Raw genomic sequence first — 22,114 nt, 5'->3', positions numbered from 1 at the left:
TAGATGCTCCGTAAATGTTAGCTTACTTTTCTTATTGTCCCAGCAGAGGGAGGCTGGGTCTTCTCACATCCACTTTATTGGGACACCCTCTCCCACCTTAGCAGCCAGCCTGGGTGCTTCCTAGGTTGACTTTTGGAGCCACAGCTGTTGGAGGTGCAGTCTGCCCTCCTGGCAAGTTGGAAGGTTCTGTGGTCAGCCCTGAAACACTATATGGAGATGGCATTGTTGAGGGCAGGCATCCCAGACACCATCCTGACATGTGGACCCAGCTCTGGGCAGAGATCCCTTTTTTCTAAGTCACAGATATACCTGGCCCTCATGAGATAAACTGTCTTTCCACTCTCTCCTCCTTCTTTGGTGCGCATGTTAGGTATTTGTGCCCAGCGACTTCTGCCTCAGCGACAGAACTTCTCGGGGCCATCTGCAGTGCAGAGCAGTCAGTCCTGCACCAAGCTCATGATAGGATCTCTGCTGAGTGGGGGTGATCGCATTAGTAACTGGACTGGCTTGGGCTGTCTTAGGTCTGCTCTGCAGGCGGCACAGGAAAAGTTTTCTTGGAGACTCCAGAAACAGCGTAAAGAAAAATAGGTACATTCCCCCCACTCGTTGTTGTTGTTGTTGTTGTTTTTTGGGAGAGCCTTTAAACCCAGATATATCCAAGTTAAAACATTACACATTTACCTGAAGTCAAAACATGGCTCCGGGTGGCATTTTCCCCCACTGGAATAAATGATTAGTCAACTTGTTCCTTTGTTATGTTCCTGAAACAAACCCCCCCCCCCCCATTTCCTCTCTTGAAGGTTTCCCTGGTGGTTTGTTTGCCACATGGCTGCAGTACATTACCCATAGCTCTCCTCCCATCCCCCTTGTGTGGCATATTGGTTAGGCTCTGCTCTGATTCTCTGGTCTTGCCAGTTTGAGCTGGCACTGAGCCCGTGAAGATGTTCTTTTTTTTTTTTTTTTTTGGAATTGGAATTGGAATTGAGATTGCAGCCCTCTTTTAGCCCTGCTTACTCAGTCTTAAAATTTGAGCACTTCATTGGAATCAAACCCACCTAGATTGTAGCATACACAAGAGCCTTTTCAAACAAAACTATAAGGGAAAGACAGGAATGTGTTTTATTAAGAGAACTTAATCCTTTTCTTTATTTTAATATAAACTTCTTCGTGTACAGGGAGAGAAGGGATGATTATGTAGCAGGAGCCATGGGGTAGAAAGATCTCACCTAATCTCCGCTAAAGGAAAAATAAACCAGACTTCCCTTTGCCCTCAGTTTGGATAACCCACAGGCTTATTATTAAATAACACCAAAGAATTTTAGTAATGGCATTTTTCCCCCACTTCTTTCAAAAATATTTTGGCAACTAGCCATTGCTCAATTAGGTTTCTTGATTGCCAAATGCACCCTTACCTTGCTCTTCAAGACCTCCAGCCCCGCTGGCTCTCTCGCTTTGCTGTAGTTCTCTGTGCTCAAGTCCTGCCGCTGCAAGCCTCCAGTGGGTATCTGCCTAGTAATTTCTCATGAAGATACTCTTTGTCTCTCCGTGTGAGGCTGATGCGACTGCCCCTGAGTTCAGTTGGCAGTGTGGAACCGTGATACAGATTGACAGAGGAATGACTCAAAACCAGTTGTCTGGGCTGTAGCCTCTGGCACAGAAAGCAGCAGAACAGAAGTGAGTTTCTGACCTCAGCTGTCCTATTATGACCACTAGCTGGCTCTCAGAGAAGGAGGGTTGAGATGGGGGTAGGGAGGGAAGCACACTTGGTCTCACCACTGGTGGTCTGACTTCCCTTTCTGTGGGGTTCCAGCCCTCGCCACTGTTTTCCGGGTTTTTTCCTTCTTGGGCCTAGAGGAAGGACAGTGGGGCCTCCTCTCCTGCAAGACTGTTTCTGGCCTAGGCTCTTTCTAACCTCAGCTTCCTGTCTGTTCCCTGGCCTCTTGGTTCTAGCTGCCTAACTCTCCCTGGTACACTCTGTGCTGCCTTTTTTTTTTTTGGTTTCCTGTTAACTGCTGTCTCCCAGCTGTTTCCAGATGAGGTTCAGCAGCTCTTTGGGGGAGGAACTAAGCACAGGGGAAGCTGTGGTTATTTTTTCCCCAGTCCTGTGAAGTGGTCCAGGGATTCTGAATATGATCTGTTCCTGAACATGCAAAGTCTTGAACCCTTAAAAAGTCTTTGGCGAGACTGACTTTGGGTGGGGGAATAGGGTGTTGGAGGAGTGGGGACTGTGTGTGAGTGTGCCCAGCGACCCTCCTGGGCAAGTAACAGTGCCGAGGTGATTCCAGCTCCGTGCATCTGGCCTTAGAATCCATGTCCTTCCCGCTCTGTGATGCTAGCCCTGTAGCAGAGCATCTTGATTTGGCCCTACGGTGTGTGCTCAATTACTGGGACATTTTGGAGGGGAAGAAGTTGCCTTTCCCCAAGGCAAACTTAGGTGATAGATGATGGGGGAAAAGCGCCCATGGTTTACCTTTTCAAAGCCTTCCTGTCTGCCACTATAAAATGGGGAGAGTAAAACTCCCCTGCAGGGCGGAGGTGAGGATAACTGAGATAATGTCTGTGAGTGTGTCTAGTAGGAGGCAAGAGAAGGCTTCGCAGGCTGAGTCCAATTCTGTGTCCTCACCCAGCTGAGGACAAGATTCCTCCTCTGTAAACTGAAGGAACTAACGTATCTCACTGGGGTATTTTAGTGTGGCTTTCAAATGCTTGCTTGACAAATACCAAATAGACACATTCTTGCTTTGCGTATGCTTTCCACGCTCCACAATGGAGCTATGTACTCTAGAACATAGTTCATGGTTCCTGCCCTCTTAGCATTTTAAGGAATGTCACACATGTAACTCACCCACACAGATTCTGAGCACATCTAGTAGATAGCTTTTTGTGGTTGGTTTTGGTTTCACTTCTCTACCTTTTTATGTAACTATTTATTGGGGAGCCTAGGTGTGAATGTTTCTGAAGGGTTAGAGATGTTGTCTTTATGTATTTGGGGATAAGCAGTAGCTTTCTGGACAGTGGGTTTCTGCTTAAATGGATATCTGAAGAGACCTTTAATGCGGACCTGTAAGATAGCCTTGGGATACAAATTCCTAAAACGTACCCCTGTGTATGTGTACTCTGTATAGAAATGCTCTGTTCCTAACCCAGAGTGGCAATCTCTGCCAGATTTAAGGAGTAGCAAGGATTAAAAGTTTAGAGCACGGTGACCTCCAAATTTTAAGTTTTCAGTAGAGGTACTTTCTAATGCTAGGTGTGGTAACCAGTTGTAAATGAGAACCGTTCACACAAATGACTAAATTTACTACTCTGCAACCATGCCGAAGATAAACAGGTTTTCTTCTTTTGCACTTTTTTCAGTTTTTGATCATTATATAGTGTGCGCTGCGGGGCGTGCGCTGAGGTGGGAATGAGGGCTACAGAGATGACAAAGGCAGTGTCTGTCCTTGACGAGCTCATGAACTAGGGGTGGGGGGCAGATAAAACAGGCAGTGGTAGAATAATTAGCAAGGTCTGCAGTAAAAAACGTGAACCAGTTCTGATGGCGGCACTGAGATTGAGAGTTTATATAATTGCTATCAGTGTGGATACTTTCCCCTGACATCAGGGTTTAATACTTACCTCCCCTTCCCCATGTTAACTGTCAGCAGTTATGGACCGTATTCCCCAGCAGGAAGCTCCATACTCCTTTTCTGTCTTCTTCCATTAGTAGTCTAGGAGCATATTTCCTTTTCGTGTAGAGGCTGATTGGCTAATTGCCATCCTGATGGAAGGATGAAGAAAGGCTGTACAGTTGGGAAACGCCTGAGAAACGAGGTTCGAGGTTGATTGCTAGGGTGGAAGAAGACGAGAATTCACACACTACTATGTCCTGGATTCTCTTTACATGATCTTAAGCAACTCTCACAATACCCTTCTTAGGGGTGTGTGTGTGTGTGGGTGGAATCCTCATGTTTCATATTAAAAAAAACAACCCCCACCCCAAGTTTGGGAGTTAATTAGTCCAGTTGCTGAGTTGAGGCACCTTGTCCAAGGCAGTGACTCTGGAGCTGAAAAGTTGCCTCCCGCATCTGTTCACAAAAGCCTGTGGTTCTATAGGAGGTGAAAGTGCCAGTCCTTCTAAAGTAAGGCCTGGGGAAACCAAGGTGGGGAAAAGAAATGCCTTGGGCTGCTCCGTGCCTTTCCAGGCTCCACGCTTTTCATCACCCATGAAGTCCTGCCCTTCCTTCAAGACCCAGCTCAAGCACTGTTGCCCTAGCAAGGCCTCCCAAAGGGAATGGACGCCACATTCCTTTGTAAATCCATGACCCTTATCGATTCTGCCTCAAATCATTACATAGACCTGACTTGACACGCTTCGTGCTATCTTTGACTTTCCCACAGATCCTAACAGTGTCTGGTACATACTGGGTGATTAAGAAATACATGTGCGATTGAAAAGGGAAGTTCAGGTACTTGGAAGCCAACATCATAAACTTGTCCTTGGTGAACCTATTTATCTTCACTTGTGCAAAGACAAACACAAACTCTGTGGAACAGGGCTTTAGGGGATGTTGGTATGGAGTGGGACAATAGGGTGAATGCTTTCATTGAATGGCATTTGTATTGTGACTCATTTGGACTGTTGTGGCAGATTAATGACCCCTCTCCCTCCCCCCTCCTCCCCCAAGATCCATATCCTAATCCCCAGAACCTGTGAATACGCTGGGTTACATGGCAAAGAGGAATCAAGGTTGCTAATCAGCTACCTTTATTTGTTTGTTTGTTTGTTTATAAATTATTGATGGATTGATTGATTTTTTAAAGTAGGCTCCACGCCCGATGTGGGGCTCAGACTCATGGCCCCGAGATCAAGAGTGGCATGGTCTACAAACTGACCCAGCCAGGCACCCCACTAATCACCTACCTCTAAAATGAGGAGATTATTTTGGATTTTCTGGGTGGGCCCACAGTAATCACCGAGGTCCATAAAAATAGGAGAGGAAATCAGAGAGAAGCAGACAGAGATCAGCGGGAGAAATCCTGGCCTGATGTTGCTGGCTCTGAAGATGGAGGAGGGGCAGTGTGCTAAGGAATGTGGGTGCCTCCAGACGCTGGAAAAGGCGGGCAAATACATTCTGCCCTAGAGCTTCAGAGGGAACCCAGCCTTGCTGACATCTTGGTTTTTAGCCTAGTGAGACCCACGTCAGACTTCTGACCCCCAGAACTCTAAGGTAATAAATAGGTGGTGTTCTTTTTTTGTTGTTGTTGGTTGGTTGTTCGTTTTGAGAGAGAGAGAGAAAGAGAGAGAGCGTGGGCACACATGCAGACACATACACATATGTGCAGGGGAGGAGCACAAGAGAAAGAGAAGGAGAAAGAGAGGATCCTAAGCAGGCTTCATGCTGTCAGCACAGAGCCTGACGTGGGGCTCGATCCCATGAACTGTGTGATCATGACCTGACCGAAATCAAGAGTTGGGTGCCTAACTGACTGGGCCACCCAGGCACCCCTAAATAGGTGGTGTTTTAAGCCACTCACTTTTGTGGTCATTTATTATAGCAGCCATACAGCCTGGATTGAAGTGTTTCTTGAGGTCATGTTTTGAAACACATGACTCAGCTATAAAAAGGCATTTTTAGCTCTTCCTTAACCACAGGAACACATAGCAGCCCATTCTCGAGTTCTATCAATTTAATGCTGGTGTAGTAGGTGGCAGTTCAGGGGATCTAGTGATAGGAGGGTCCTTGTTATATAAGGAGAAGTCTGTAGAATGGGTCTTAGCCTTAGTCCCCACTGTAATTGATAGGATAGGATATTATAGAAAGCTAATTTTACTTTTTTTTTTTTTTAATTTTTTTTTTCAACGTTTATTTATTTTTGGGACAGAGAGAGACAGAGCATGAACGGGGGAGGGGCAGAGAGAGAGGGAGACACAGAATCGGAAACAGGCTCCAGGCTCTGAGCCATCAGCCCAGAGCCCGACGCGGGGCTCGAACTCACGGACCGCGAGATCGTGACCTGGCTGAAGTCGGACGCTTAACCGACTGCGCCACCCAGGCGCCCCATTTTTTTTTTTTTTAATTAGAGAGAGAGAGGGAGAGAATCTTAAGCAGGTTCCACTCAGCATGTAGCCCAACACAGGGCTCGATCCCATGACCCTAGGACCATTACCTGAGCCGAAATCAAGAGTTGGACTCAACTGACTGAGCCACCCAGGTGCCCCGATTTTACTTATTTTTAAGGATTCGTACAATGAGGAAGAATTCAGTGTGAGCTCCCATTTTCTTGGGTAGAATATGTGCAGTGCAGACAGCAAATATCTTAGATGATATTTTCCATCTTTTGTTGGAATTCTGTCCATGGTTAGAATTCCAGGCCTCAGGACTTGCGTTTTATGTAGGCAGAACTCTTCAGCTGCATGGATCAGGGGCCCTCTTGTGCTTCCCCGTGTGATACGGGTTTATTGCAAGGATTGGGAAGGGTGCTGGTAACCTCATGATGATCCCAGGGTTCCTAGCATTGCCTGAACTAGTGCGGACTAGAGTTGGGTTCCCGGCCGCCCTGGGTCCTCCGCCCCAGGGCGGGGGCTTGTCCTTCCTTCCCGCTTCATCCCTGTGAAGTGACTCGGCTCTTCTCTCAGCCTGTTTTCAGCCTGGTTTCCTTGCAGCCTTGCTTAGCCCACTGCCAGCTGGCTCGCTTACCTGCAGCCCTGTTTCTTCTCTGTGGCAAAGCTTTTGCTTAGGGGTGCCTAGGGGGCTCAGTCGGTGAAGTGTCTGACTCTTGATTTCGGCTCAGTTCAGGACCTCATGGTTTGTGAGTTTGAGCCTCGGTCAGGCTCTGTGCCGACAGTGTGGAGTCTGCTTGGGATTCTTACTCTTCCTCTCTCTTTCTCAAAAATAAATAAATAAACATGAAAAAATAAAACTTCTGCTTAGAGGAGCTTCTGCATCTGCCTGACCAGAGCTCACCCACGGCCTGTGTTTCACATTCAGACCTTGCTTAGAGCTTCCTGCTACCATCAGTGCTCTTTGCCAGTTGCCTAAGTTAGCCCCATAGCCTCCAATTAAAATGTTTGGGAGTAGGGGGGAGACTAGCTGTCCCCTTCCTCTCTGAGTAGAACCTCACAGGCCACAGAGCATGAGTCTGGCTCTTTCCTTCTGGAAGTTATTAATCAGGCCTCTGTTGGGTGCCAGACACAGCTGTAGGCTTGAAGATACAGTAGTAAACAAGGAACATGAGTCATCTCCCCGCATGGAGTTTATATTCTAACAAAGGGAATCGGTAAGCAAATCAGATTTATATTGTTGGTGCAGTGAAGACCATAAAACAGGATGAAAGAAGGAAAGTGATAGGGGGATGGGAGGAAGGTACTTTATCTTGCTGGTCAGAGAAGTCTTCTGAGGAGGTGACATTTTAGGTTGAGCTGAAACCTGAGTGGTGAGTGGGAGCCAGGCAGGGATAGGCATTCCGGGCTGCAGAAGAGCCCGAGGCAAAGGCCCAAGGTGGAATGAACTTGGCACGTTGCGGGGCTAGAAGGAAGGCCAGTGTGGCTAGAATGTTGAGGGCAAGGTGAGTGGTAGAAGGTGAGACTCAAGAAGCAAGGGGCCTTGTTGGTGACAAGGTGGGATCTTGTGCTCGCCGCCCTGGGGAGTATAGCTTGTCGAGGCTGCTCTGTGGAGACTAGTTGATAGCAGGCAAGAGTAGAAGCTGGGGTACCACTTGGGAGGCTGTTGGGCCTTTCTCCGGCTAGAATGGCAGCAGTGGAGGTGGAGAGAAGCGGATGGATTCAGGGTGGGTTTTGGACGTGCCGGTGGACTGGGCCTGGAGGATTAAAGAAAGACAAGGATCTGCAATGACTGGGAGGTTTTGGCCTGAACCACGGGGGCCGTTACTGAAATGAGGAAGCTGAGGAAGGCCCCGTCAACTGCAGTGGCAGGTGTGCTGGGGACACCGCTGTGCTGTGCACTAAACTTGTCTGCTGTGGGTACCCTGTGACTGGAGCTGTGGGAGGGGCAGCTTCCCCAAGAGGGGGCTGCGAGGGGACTGTCAGTGTAAGGGGCACTGCAGTTGTCCGGCGAGGTCCTCTCGTAGCCTTGACCACACTGTGCTCCGTCTCGCCTCCCAGACCTCTACCGTGCCTCTCGAGGGGGTCAGATGTGGAGGGGAGACTCTGGACTTTTGAGCTGGCATTTGGAAGGTAGTGTTTTTTCCTGCGAAATACATGCTGTCGTGTATCCCAAAAGATGTTTTTGCTCAGTTGGGTTTGGTTGTGGTAGAGGAATATTGCCTGATCTACATGCCCTAAAGGAGCTTTTCCAAATCTAGCATTCTTCGTGTGTTTGGGGTTGGACTGCATCACCAGAAAAATCTTCTGGAAAGGGGCAGTGTAGAAGCGTAGCTCCAGGAAGGTGTCCAAGATCTGGAAAAAACAGTTCCAGAAACAGGATTCCTTTCTGTTTGCTTTTGAGTCTCAGAAGTGGACGTAAAGAATCTGAGTAGAGAGCTAAGCAGTGAGAGCTCATAAAGAGACAGCAGAGAGAACCAGGCTACAGGTAGAAACAGAGGTTTGGGAGTTTTAGTTGCACTGAAGAGGGAAACCATGAGGTTTAGGTAGGATGGCTTTGCTGTTGAGGAAAATTCTGGGAGTAGGAGGATCCGTTCTGAACGCTTGTTACAGTTCCTTCCCTCTGTGGCTTGTGGGCGTAGGCAAGAAGGTGCCCTCTTTTGGTTTGTCACCATGAGACAAACTTGGCCATCAAGACAAAAAATAGCTTCTTACGAAGAAAGTAGGGGAATTAACTTAGTTTGTAGATTAAAATTTACCCAATATTCGAGCTTCTAAAAGAGCAACCTAAGGCACTCTGTCCCGTGCTGATGTGGTAACTGGCCCGTTTGCCAGTGGACCACCTCGTCTCCTGATGAGCCTTTGGGACCTGCCCTCATAGCTTGATATGGAGCCTTTTAGAGGAAGTTAATTTATAAATCCCTTTTATTTATTAAAACGAAAGACTTTCAATGAATTCTTAAAACAACATATGATTTATTACTTTGCTATTTTACATGACTCTTTTCTAGTTGAGTAGCAAGCAGGGTCTTTTAAAATGCCTCCTTTGTTCTTTGAATTATTAAACAGGTCTTTCTCTGCCTTGGAGCAGGACTCTTATCTACTTGCACAGACAAGTTTTTGTTGTTATTTTTTAGCAACGTTACTGAAGTACAATTTATATACCATACATTGCAGTCATCTTAAGTATACAGTTTATCGATTTGTTGGTTGTGCAGTCATTATCCCAATCCAGTTTCAGAACTAGATTCCGTCCCCCCCCCCCCCCCCCCCCCCGGCTGAGGTCTTTCCGGTCCTTTTACGTTTGATCCCAGTTTCCACCTTAGCCTCAGACACGCACGGATCTGCTTTCCGTGTCTCTAGATTTGCCTTTCCCAGACATTTCATATAAATGGAACCATACTGTGTGCAGCCTTTTATGTCTGGTTTTTCTCACTTAGAATCCTGTTTCCAAGGTTTATCCATGTGGCAGTATATATCTATCCGTATTTTATTCCTCGCGCTTGCTGAATAGTGTCCCGTGTATTAACATACCACGTTTGTGTATCCGTTCATTGACCGACGTGTTTTTGAGGGAAGCCTAGTACCTTCGTCATCTGGTATTGATTTTCCATTTCCTGTAATAAACTTCCCTTACAGATTGAGATGGAAACTTTCTTCTCAGGTGAGAATAGGAAATGGCAGGAACCGTGGTAGAAGGGTGATTGGGCTGGCGCTCCGGGACGGTGGTGCCGCTGGCTAGCTCCTCCCTGCCACTGTGTCTCTAACTGGGGGGGAAGGCAGGGGCTGGGATTGAGCTTAGACTAGAGGCATGGTTACCAACCTTATTTATTTTCAATGGCCCTTATGTTTTTGAGAGAGATTGTTGTAGAAACGATTTGCATTCAGCAATAAAAAAAGGTCAAATTACTGGTATGTGCAAAAACACGATGAACCTCAGAAACATTATGTTGAATTAAATAACCCTTCCTCTGAAGAACAGATATGATTTCATTTACATGAAGTTCTAGAATAGGTGAAACTAAGGTGAAAAAAAATCACACCACTACTTGCTTCTGAAGGAGGTTGGAGTGGGAACTGACTGGAAAGAGGCACAAGAGAATTTTCCACGATGGGGGTAATCTGGATAGGGGATTGCACATACATTTGTCAGAACTCATTGAACGAGAACGGTACACTTAAAATTTGTGCGTTTTATTATGTGTAAATCTTACCAAAACCAAAAGGAACCATTGACCAATGTTGAACTCTGGCTGACGTGTTATGCATGCTGGTGTGTTAGGGACGAAGTATATAGATGTCTGCATCTTACTCTGAAATGCTTGAAAATAGCGGCCCTCAAACCTTTTGGTCTCAGGACCCCTTTGTGCTCTTAAATATTGGAAAGCCCAGAGAGCTTTTGATTGTGTGGATTATATCTGTTGACGTTTACCAGGCTAGAAATGAAAACAGAGAATTTAAAAATATTTGCTAAAGCACTGAAAAAAATAATAAACCCGTTAGGTGTTAACATAAATAACATTTTTGTAGAAAATGATTGTTTTCTGCAGAAATGAGCAGAGTGGCATTGTTCTCCACACTTGCAAATCTTGTCTACTGTTCAGCTGATGTTTGGTTGGAAGACAGCTGGATGTTCACCTCTACTTTCTTCGGCCGCGGTGTCACACGTCTGCAGAATGTCACCATTCACTCTTGAGAGAGTGGAAATGGAAAAAGGAAAATAGCCCCTTAGTATTATTTTGAAAATAGTTTTGCCATCGTAGACCCCCAGAAGGTCCTCAGAGACTCCCAGGCTCTCCAGCTCACTTTGAGAACCACTGCTTAAAAATAAGTAAGATAGATGGATGAATGGATGAATTCGTGTTGAAGTAAATATACCGAAGTGTTATTTGTCACATCCAGGTTGTGGGTTCATGGGTGTGTACCACATAACTTTTCAATTTTTCTATATATTTGAATTTTTTTCTGTTGTTTACAAAATGAGAAAAAATGTGTTTATTTAAAGAATGACCACCATGACTTTATTCATGGGCAAATAAATACTTTTAAAAATATATTGAAGACGACTTTTGGAATGAAATTCCAACATATGCTACAACATGCATGGGCCTTAAAAACGTTATCCTGGGAAGCAAGACACAAAGGACCACCTGTTGCGATCCCATTTATCTGAAATGTGCAGGTAAATTCATAAAACAGAGGAGTGGAGTAGTTGTTGCCATGGAGATGGAAGAATGGATCCTCACAGCTAATGGGTGTAAGGTTTTTGAAGGAGTAATGAGCATGTTCCCAAATTAGAGAATGATGATGTGATCATCAACTTGGTGCATGTACTAAAAACCAATGAACACATTTATTGTATTTTGTTTTTTAATTTTTAAGATTTTACTTTTAACTAATCTCTACACCCAACGTAGGACTTGAACTCGCTACCCCGAGATCACGAGTCTCACACTCCACCAACTCAGCCAGCCAGGCACCCCAGTGAACACTTTTATTTTTATTTGTTTGTTTACTTGCTTATTTTTTTGTTTGAATGCCAAGTGTCTTCTGTACTTTCTTTTATTATCATTATAGTCTTTGCATCAAGATACATAGCAATGATAGCAGGTTTCTTTTTAAAGCTTAGTATTAAGTATTAAATATCTTTCCCCATTTTAATTTTACATGACCGTGCCAACAAAAAGAAAATTAAAAGTCAGGTTAAAAGAAAATTAAAAGTCATGGAAGCCTGAACACACTTCCATGATTAGCCGGGCTATGTAAAAGTTGGTGGCTTTGTTCTTCCTGCTGTAAAAGCAGATCCAGGCCCTAGAAAGATGGGACCAGGTTCTAACTGTTTTTGAGAAGTGTGCTACAAAAATGGATGGCCTGTTATAAGCCAGATAACAAAGTAAGGATGGGGGTAAGGAAGGGACATTTTCTTCTGGAAACAGGATTTCTGAAGAGTCCCAGTCCATCATTTTTTCCCAAAATGGCTGGAGGAGGGGTCAAACCTGAACATGAGCTTCGAAGTGCTGTCTCTGTGAGGGGACGGTCCCCCCTTGCCAACGAGGGGGACTGCTGAGGCGGGGCATGTCTGATTTGGACCCTCCCCATCCTCCTCAGCTAGGGAAATGGGTAGTTTATCGCCCAGTGGGTATGGAAGTGGGCTGAAGCTTGGTTCGTACTAAATTCTCTAAGAGGTTTCTTCTAGAAACAGGCAACTCAGACTCTTCCTCTCGTGTCAACAAAGAAGTTATTTTTAAAAGCACTTGGCAAGTTCCTCCTCCACCCCTCAGGTGGGAAGGCTCAGAGAAAGGAGTCATCAGTACAGCCCCCCTCTAGGCCATAACGGAATTCTCGAAGGTTGGAGACCCCGTAGAAGTGGACAGAGGCTGCTGCCACCACCAGGACGTGGAAAATCTGATGAGACTGGAACCATATGTCACATTTCCAGGAAAGGAGCATTCAGGAATTTGAGCAGCCTAGAGGCCAGCTCCGGTGACATACATCACGGCCATGAAGAAGAAGCTGCCCATCTGGCCCGCTGTGGTGGCCTTGACAAAGCCCTGAGCAATAGTGAAGTGCATGGTGGCCACAACACCGCTCAAACCAAGTCCCGGGAACACTCCCGCTGTTGTCTGCCAGTGCTTAGGAGTGGCCGACCAGTCCTGCTGTGCGGCAATGATGGCAGGAATGACCAGGACACAGATGATGGAGAGGTGGGTGAGCCGTGGCTGTGGGGAGCAGTAGAAGGAGTAATAGAGCCAGGGGACAAAGCTGCCCATAATCAGTAGAGCAATCCCTGAATAACCCAGTTTGGAAAAAGTCTGAGAGACTTTCTCTGAATGACAATAGACGGCGTGAAAGGGCCAGGAGAAGCTGAGACAGAGCACCGCACCCAAAAAGAACATCCCACAAACCACCTTCTCTGGCAGAGGGGCCCTGAAGTACATATTTGGTCTGAGCACGGTCAAGATTCCCAAAAAGAAAAACAGCACAAAACCAAGCAGATGGGTCCAGATGTTGCCAGTTTCTATACAGATGCGGGAAATGCTCTTGAAGCAAACCTGGCAGGAGGGCACGGGTGGTCCATGGCCATGTAGCAAGGAGTCGCTGTCCTAGGCCGGGCTGGGACATATGGGATGACCCTCTAGCATCCCTCCCAGACCTTCTGCACAAACTCCTCTGCATCTTCTCCATGGCGTGGTCGGCTTGCAGGGGAAGGGTCTATACCCGCTCCTCCTCCTCCTCCTCCTCCTCCTCCTCCTCCTCCTCCTCCGCCTCCTGGGGTGCTGGGTGTGCTTGCTCTCCTTCAGTCTCGGCTGGGTTGACAGTTACTCGTTTGCCTTTTCTTCTAGCAGGGGTCCCAGTTGCGCCAGCTCCAGTGTGTCCATTTCCCTGTCACTGGCAGGAGCTGCATTGCCCTGTGCCACCCCAGAACCTTTGTGAGAAGACGTCTGGCTGGTACCTCAATACCCTGCAGCTTCAGCCTGGGGAAAGATTGGGGGGGTGTGTCAGCCCCAGGGGGCAGAGACCTCCCTGTAATGGTAAACAGGCCTGTGGACGGGCTCTGCTGGGGCCCGCAGTCCCCCGCGCTACATGCTGTGGCCAAGCGGCCCCGGATCTTTGGCTACCCCCGTGAACACTCTTAAAGGGAAAATTTCATGGCATGGAGATTATGTCACAATAGAGCTGTCATTTAAACAAGTCCTTAAAACGCTTCTGGTTTTCAGCATTTTCTTTAGGAAGCCTGACTTGGGAAGCACTGGACTACATGCTCTTCAAGATCTAAATATGTCAGTGTCTAGAAATTTCGTAATTTGCTATCTTCTGTCTCTTCTGTATATAGTAAATGAGAGAATGGTTGGGAAAATGGCCTGCCTCTCCAGCTTGCCCTCTAGCTTGCCAGATCACTGTCTCTGAGATTATCCTGTTAAGACCTTTTTTCCTGTTAACGTTGTATGAGTCAGGGACTACAAACACAAATGTCCACAAGGGCCAGGAAGTGAATGAGCCATCTGTAACATGTATTTTCCTCATTTTGATAAAGTCATGGTTCCAGAGAAATGTTTTTTATTGTGAAAAACCATGTAAACATAAAACTGCAGTTGATGTGGCCTGAGTGATGGATGGAAAGGCCATAGGGAGTGGTGGAATGTTTGCTGGGTCTAAGGGTGGGCACCCGTCACTCAGCTTCACGTGATTCTTGGTGTTTGGGAATGTGAGCCCAGTGTTAACGAGATTGGGCATATCTGAAGAATTGGAAGAAATCTGAACTAATATGTGAGCTCCACTTTTAAATTTTGCTTCAATTTATAGTTTAATGTCTGAGTTCAAGTATTAGTTATTCTGGGGAGATGGGTTTAGGCTAGGTTAAATCTAGTTTAAAAGTGAGTCTTGGATGAAGGATTGTGTTGTGCTGGTTGCCACAGGTCAGCTTCTGGCACAAGGAAAGTATTTTTAGTGTTCTAGCTCTTACCGTGTACTTTCTGCCCTGTGCTGTGTTTAAAGTCACAGGACCATAAAAATATAAATGAATATAAAATCTAAGACTGCCTGTTAAACCCCAGAGGTACATATGCATCTGGGAGACAGTTCACTTTGAGTTAGGAGGAGCGTGGGCAATTATTTTAAATGATCTTATCTGGGAGATAGAGGATCGATTCTCCATTTTGTGAAATTCTTGGACTAGAAGTTATTCTTAGCTTTATAGTCTATCTCAGACTACACCCCTTAAATTCACCATACTTTGTTGGGGTGGGGCTGTTTTCATAGGGGGAGTCTGGAGCAGATGAAAGGGATAATTTAACTATAAGTTGATTTGGTTATAGTTGAAATAAAATTATAACTTTAAGTTAGACTGAGGAGGCCTATCTCTATACTTTTGTTTAAAGTTTCTGACCTACACATTTGACCTTACATTACACGCCTCCTACTTCCCTTCCCCAGTATTAGTGTGTATATGTGCATGTGTATGTGTGTATCTGAGGTGGTGAAGAAAAGAATAAACGCACCCCCTTTAGAACCTTCCCCCAGCGCACACATTCACACATGAAGGTACGGCTTGGGCAGCCATCTTGCCCCCTTGAGCCTGTTCCTGCTCTCAGATTTCCGTCTATATTTGATCTGATCTATAAGGGTGTTGGCAAATAGCTTTATGGTTCTTAAATGCCAGTCACTTCTGCTTCTAAGCCAGATTGAAATAGAATTTGTATTTATTAGAGGTGTAGTGCTTCTGCTGAGATACATTCCCTGAAAAGTTGGGGAGTTATTCTTTTAGGCTTAACACCTCACTTTTTAAAATTTGACTGTATTTCCAGGCCTCCTTCCAGGAAAAAAAATCCCACACCCAGAGATAACCACTGTCAATTCCCTAGTGTTTATCCTTCCAGACCTTGTGGGTTTTTTGTTTGTTTTTCTTTCTTTCTTCTTCTTCTTTTTTTTTTTTTTGTCATGATGAGTATATATGTTTTTTCATTTAATAGATTATGAACACCTTTTTAGGCCCCAAAATATTCATCTGCAATGTTTTTTAGTGGCTGAATGGTGTTTCATTGTGTGGATGTACTATTGTTTATTTAATCCCTTTTTCTTGGTTATTGAGAATATTTCATGGTATTTTTTGTGTAACTTTAAGGTGTTTCTGTGCCCTTGTTCTGTTCATCTCTGTTACCATACTGCAGGGTGGCTGCTTTCTCTGAAAATGCTCCCTCTCCCTCTCCTTCCAGACAGAAATAACCATCAACCCTGAGAATCTCTCAGCAGGACTCTTGAAAAAAAGAGGCAATTGGGATTGCCACATTAGGCACCCCACCTCTTTGTCACACCCTGCCAACCCTTGATAAGCGGTGTGTGGAGGAAGGAGGTGAGCAGGTACGCAGCTGAAAAGCACCCTTTGTTCTGTGCCCTGGGCTGCTGATAGGAATGCTCCCTGCATTTTCACATGTGTCCCTACAGCCCGCAGAAGGGCAGGGAACTCAGTGGATGGTGTTTGACACACCCATCGGCAGCGTGCACGCCTGAACTGAGGCCCTAGCTTGCCTGTCTGTGCTGTGCCTGCTGGTTGACAGACCCCCGAGGCTACGCTTTGCAGTGATGTGAGCAGGTGAATGCGGTCCCTTAGCTTTTTGTCGATCCGGACGCAAGGAGAGCATTGAGTGTTATGCAAGGTTATAATTCCAACTGTGAGTCTGCACCACATGTGACGGGGAGCTGTGTGGATGCATTTCCTTTGAATTACAAAAGAAAATACTGGTATGACTTGGTTCATGGAAGGAAGAGCTGATTCAGCTCGCTGGAAAGCAATTGAAATACTTTCACATCAAGTCCAGAGATGATCTCTGCAGCTTTACATGTCAGTTTGATCGGTTGTGGGGTTTCTGTGGTTCCATCTAGCCCACCCCTGTGCTGCTGGCTGAATGTGTGGTGGAGGGGCTGGTCGAAGACATGAGGACCTCAGTTATGTTTGAAAAACTGAATCAGTCATAAGACTCCCTCCCTTCAGAGGAAAGGGGAAGCGGCCCCTTGTGGCATCCGCATCCACCCGCCACGTTCTGGCTTAGAGCTCTAGGGCCTGGCCCCCAGCCTCCTTAGCACTCCCTCAAGCTGGTCCTCTATTTATTGGACAAGTCCTGAGCTTTGGAGTTCTTAATTTTTTCCCTCATGAGAGACCTTGGCAGAAGGCCCAGTTATCAATTCAGCCTCTCTCTTGTCCTTGACGTTGTCCTTGTGCGGTACCTGAGAACCAGCAGGCAGGTGGTGCTGGGGAAACTCACCTGTGGCATGCGTGTCTTCCTGCAGTTGCTTCTTTTTTTTTTTTTTTTTTCTCTAAAGCATTTTATTAGAATCCTTTTGACAAGACCAAGTATTTGATTACAATAAAGAAGTCAAAGTGGTCTAAATGATATTTAAGTATCTCAAAATTTCTGTGCAGTTTTTTTTTCTCCAGTAAGTTGAAAGCTGCTCACAGGTTAATGCAGGACAGCTAGATGAGGTTCCTAGGATTTGCTCAACACCAAATAGGACACATCCTCTCGTTAGCAAAATCCATAGGAGCCAGGGAGAAAGGACATGGCTCTTCACTCCTAACAGTTGCTTCTTAGTGCAGCCTACCAGAGACCTCTTGATTACAGTTGAGTTGGCTTGGCCAGTATGTAGCCAGCTGCTTTTTGCCCCATAACTTTGTTTGCTTATCTCTTTTTTTGTGCTTATGGCTGGCTCCTTGGAGCTATGGGTGTGTTTGTACAATGCTTGAGATGATTGCTGCTGATTGGTAAAATATGGATGAAGTGAGCAGGGCTGGGTGTGGTGCGAAAAATACTATAATCTGCTGGTTCCACCCCAGCCCCCTCCAAGTTCTTTCCTGCAGAGAGAATTTCTTTCTGTTTCCTGCCCTAGAGGGTCCTGGGGTAGCAGCTTTCAGGCTCTTGTAACGCGAGGGGCAGCCACTCGAGCCTGGTAGCTCTAACTGAGGTCTTGGGTATGCCGCCCTCCCAAATTGACTGGAACATTGACCCAATAGCACTATAGAAACACGATGTTTCAGCCCTTTGTTCTCTGTTGGCTGGGATCACTGGAAACATATCAGTAAGTGAGACTCAGCTATGTCCCAGGAGTTCCGGCTCCTGGGTAGGAGATCCACGGCAGCAAAACAGCCAGCTCCAGTGATGTGTCATCTCTGAATGGCAGCTGGCCTGCCCCTGTTGCATCACAGGGGTTGGCTGCTGTTGGTTTGTGTGTGTACTTTTTTCCCCTCTTTTTTTGTGTGATGTCTTAAAGTCATGGGGACTAGGGGGCAGAAATTAGGAGGGGAGGGCAGGTTTTTCAGCTGGCTCTTGTTGGCCTGTTGCAGTCTCCTGACAAAGCCATCATTGTTTTGAATAAAGCACCAGTTGATTCAGTTTGAATCGCTTCAGTGCTCTGAGACTGGCCGCTTTTCTTCCACCTCAGCCACGTTCCTGGGGGGAGGCGGGAGGACTGCCTGGTCCAGAGGGGAGAACCTGCTTGCCTTTGCCCTCTTGGCTCAGCAGCATCGTAGGCGATTAGCTAACCATTCCAGAATAGACAGCTTCCTCCTGGTCAGCGGGCATCCCAGGCCACTCCTGGGCCCCAGCCGAGTCACAGCCATCATGGCCTCCTGGCATGGAGCCTCCAGGAATTAGGCTGCTTGCCTGTGGCCTCAGCCTTACTTGGCACTCTCCTGCCTTGTGCAGGACACCACCTTCTCTACCCATCTGCTGTCACTGCTACCCGGCTGACCTTCAGGCTGCCCTTTTGGCCTGGCATCTGTCCCTGTCATGCATTAACCTCAAGCTACCAAGTTAATCTGAAGAGTGAAGAATTCCTCTGGCTGGAGTCCCAAACATAGTCCCTCCAGACTGGGAGCAGGAATTCCGTGTTTGGGTTCTTTCTGCTGCTGACTTAAGTGGCACTGGCTCGCTTCTACCCCTCGTTTAGTTTCACATTTGTGTGGTCAGATTAGTCATATCCAGCTGTCTTTGTGGAAATGCCAGCCTTAGGGGTGCGGACAGCAGGAACTCACGTGGTAGTGGAGGTAACTCACCTAAGCGCTGAGAAGATCAGACTCCATTTCCTCATCAAGTCAGGAACTTAGTTTCTCTGCATACGACCTGGTAGCTCTCCAAATGCAGTGTGGTTGCAGAGTGGCATTTGAAAAGCTTAGTACAAAAGCAGGGTATGACACAAATTTTTTTTAAAGACCTGGGCCCCAGACAGCCAAGTTAAAGTGCTTTTTCTCAAGACGGAGGTGCAAAGCCAGGAGATTACAGGTGATGGACAGAGCCAGATAGAAAATGGTCTTGTCCACAGGGTTAGTTCTTACTCAGAGTTGGTCTTGGGAACCACCTACATGGTGCATTCTGAGGAGCACAGAAGAATCCGTCAGCGGATCTAAATTACTTCTTTAGTTCAGTCCTCTGAACGGCATGAAACTTGGGTAGCTATTAAAATACGTTTCCAAAAATACCTTAGTTATTTGCCCTTCTCTTAACACATAGAGCTTCCTTTGATAATAAAGTAGTTTTCCAGATTGCCATTGTTTATTTTGTTAATCACCTCTAACAAAATTAGCCATTTTTAATAAAAAGTGGAAATCCCTCTCAAATACATAATAATCTTGACTGGCTTTCTTGAATGTACTGAGTATATAGCTCTCAATTATCTAGACACCTGTTTCCAAATATTATTTATTGTTTCATTATAGTCACTTCCTGATCTTCTTGTGCAGCAAAGGTATATTTGCTTCTCTACTCAACCATCTTTGGCTCTCTTGTGAGTCAGTTTTCAGATCTTTAATCATCGTCTCCTCCGGGCTCTCGGCTGCTACTTGCTCTGCACGGGATTTGCCGCTTACCCTCCCTGTTTTCTGCTGGTTTGCGTAACTTGTTAAATGGAGTGTAAAATAAGAGTAATTAACTTAGTGAGGGTCTAGAGACTCCGAGTCAAGTACGCAGACTTTTATTAACTGTCTTGAATTATTTTTACTTCTGTATAACAAGCCCTGGAGGGTTGTGAGATAGTGCTGTGCATGTAAACTTTTTTTTACAGAATAACCTTAAGCCATTATTACCCATTTACATCACTGAAAGTTGTTGACAGATTAACTTGAGTGTATAATAGAAATCATCCGTGAAAAAGGGCAAAGATATTACACTCTTAATAAAATTACAGTGTATTCTTATTTTTGAAATGTGTCCAAAAAAAAAAAAAAACCCTCACAAAACTCCTAAGTCAACATGGTAAACTGAATATTATTTTCTATTAATTATGAGATGGAAATTCCCTTTTTCCGTTTTTCAAAATGGAAATAGTTTTGTGGAGGTTCCTCTCCAGCTCTCCTCCTCATTGTATGGAAATACATAGTCACTGGCAGGGTGTCTGGGTGGCTCAGTCGTTTGAACATCCAACTCTTGATTTCGGCTCAGGTCATGATCCGAGGGTCGTGGGAATGAGCCCCAAGTCAGGCTCTGTGCTGAGCATGGTGCCTGCATGGGATATATTCTCTCTCTCTCTCTCTCTCTCTCTCTCTCTCTCTCTGTCCCTCTCCCTCCCCCTCCCCTCCCCCTCCCCCTCCCCCTCCTCCTCCCTTCCCCCTCCCCCTCCCTCCCTCCCTCTGCTCCTCCCCACCCCTCAAAACAATAAATAAATAAAAAATAAAAAGAAGGGCACCTGGGTGGCTCAGTCGGTTAAGTGTCTGACTTTGGCTCAGGTCATGATCTTGTGGTTTGTGCGTTCAAGCCCCACGTCAGGCTCTGTGCTGACAGCTCAGAGCCTGGAGCCTGATGCGGATTCTGTGTTTCCCTCTCTCTCTCTGACCTTCCCCCACTTGTTTTCTCTCTCTCTCTCTCTCTCTCTCTCAAAAATAAATAAACATTTAAAAAAATTTTAAAAACATGTGCAGTCATTGTCAAATGGAGAATTCAGACATTTTAGAAGATAGGAAGAAAAGAGCAGAATCCTCTGAAACACTCTTTGTGGAGTTGCATACCCTGTTATTTTGTTATTGTGCCTTTTTTTTTTTTTCTGTACCCTTGTAGGTAAAAATAGACCCGCACTGTCATTTTCAGTCATCTTTTGAAGAGTGAAAGTTTTAAATTTTTTTTTTTTTAATTTTTTTTTTTTCAACGTTTATTTATTTTTGGGACAGAGAGACACAGAGCATGAACGGGGGAGGGGCAGAGAGAGAGGGAGACACAGAATCGGAAACAGGCTCCAGGCTCCGAGCCATCAGCCCAGAGCCTGACGCGGGGCTCGAACTCACGGACCGCGAGATCGTGACCTGGCTGAAGTCGGACGCTTAACCGACTGCGCCACCCAGGCGCCCCTGAAAGTTTTAAATTTTGATGAAGTCCAGTGTATCCATTTTTTTTTGTAGTTCATGCTTTTTGTGAGCTATTTAAGAAATCTGTACCAAACCCAAGGTTTCCAAAGTTTTCCTATATTTTCTTCAAGAAGCTTTATAGTTTTAACTCTTACATATAGGACAGTGATCCATTTGGAGTTCATTTTTGTTTATGGTGTGAGGAAAGGATTGAGATCCAGTTTAAGTAGTACTATGGTGAATGTTCTTGTTCATTAGCCGTTCTCATTCCGCTTCTTTAATTCTTTTATTAGGATGAATTCTTAGAAGTAAAACTATCAGATAAACTATATACCGAAATCTTTGATATATATTACCAGACTTGATTTCAGAAGTTATACCAACTAGAAAAGACAACCCCCAGAATGGGAGAGAATATTTGCAAACCCTGTATCTAATAATGGATGTGTTATCTAGAATATATCAAAAAAACTACAGCTCAGAAACAGAAAGACAAACAACCTAATTAAACAGTGGGCAAAGGACTGGAATAGATATTTCTTCAAAGATACAGGGATGACCAATAAACACATGAGAACACACGAGGTTCCATACCATTAATCATTAGGGAAATGAAAATTGAAACAACCACAGAGATACTGCCTCACACCCACTAGGATGTGACCAGCGTTGGCAAGGATGTGGAGTGATTGGAACCCTCTGTACATTTCTGGTGGGAATGTAAGATGGTGCAGCCACTGTGCAAATCACTCTAGTAGTCCTCAAAAACTTAAACATACATGTACCATTTGCCCCAGGAGTTGGCATTCCTAGGTGTCTATGCAAAAGAAATGAAAACATGTGTCTGTACAAAACTTGTACACGAATGTTCATAGCAGCATTATTCAAAATAGCCCAAAGGTGCAAACAACCCAAATGCCCATCCGTGAATAAATAAATAAACAAAATGTGATGCATCCATATGATGGAATATTGTTCAGCCATAAAAAGGAAGAAAATATTTGCTGTCACGTGGATGAACCTTGAAAACTTTATGCTAAGTTGAAACCAGTCCCAAAAAAACACATATTATGTGATCCCATTTATATGAATGTCACATTTAGAGACAGAAAGTGGGTTAATAGTTGTTCAGGATTGGGAGGTGATGACTGAGGGGATGGCATGTCTTTTTGAGGTAATGGGAACGTTGTAAAATTGATTGTGGTGATAGTTGCACAATTCTCTGTGATTAGACTAAAAACCATTGA

General features: G+C 45.4%; 1 protein-coding gene and 1 pseudogene across 1 annotated transcript in view; one reads left to right on the top strand and one right to left on the bottom strand.

The window, feature by feature from the left end:
* The window catches only part of MLXIP (MLX interacting protein), a 61,198-nt gene that overhangs the window by 1,073 nt on the left and 38,011 nt on the right, over positions 1-22,114 (top strand). The window lies entirely within an intron of this gene.
* Positions 12,166-16,812, bottom strand: LOC125148837 (adiponectin receptor protein 1-like; annotated as a pseudogene).

The sequence above is a fragment of the Prionailurus viverrinus genome, chromosome D3 (assembly GCF_022837055.1).
Source record: "Prionailurus viverrinus isolate Anna chromosome D3, UM_Priviv_1.0, whole genome shotgun sequence".
Classification (NCBI taxonomy): domain Eukaryota; kingdom Metazoa; phylum Chordata; class Mammalia; order Carnivora; family Felidae; genus Prionailurus; species Prionailurus viverrinus.
This window is presented reverse-complemented; position numbering and strand designations above follow the sequence as displayed.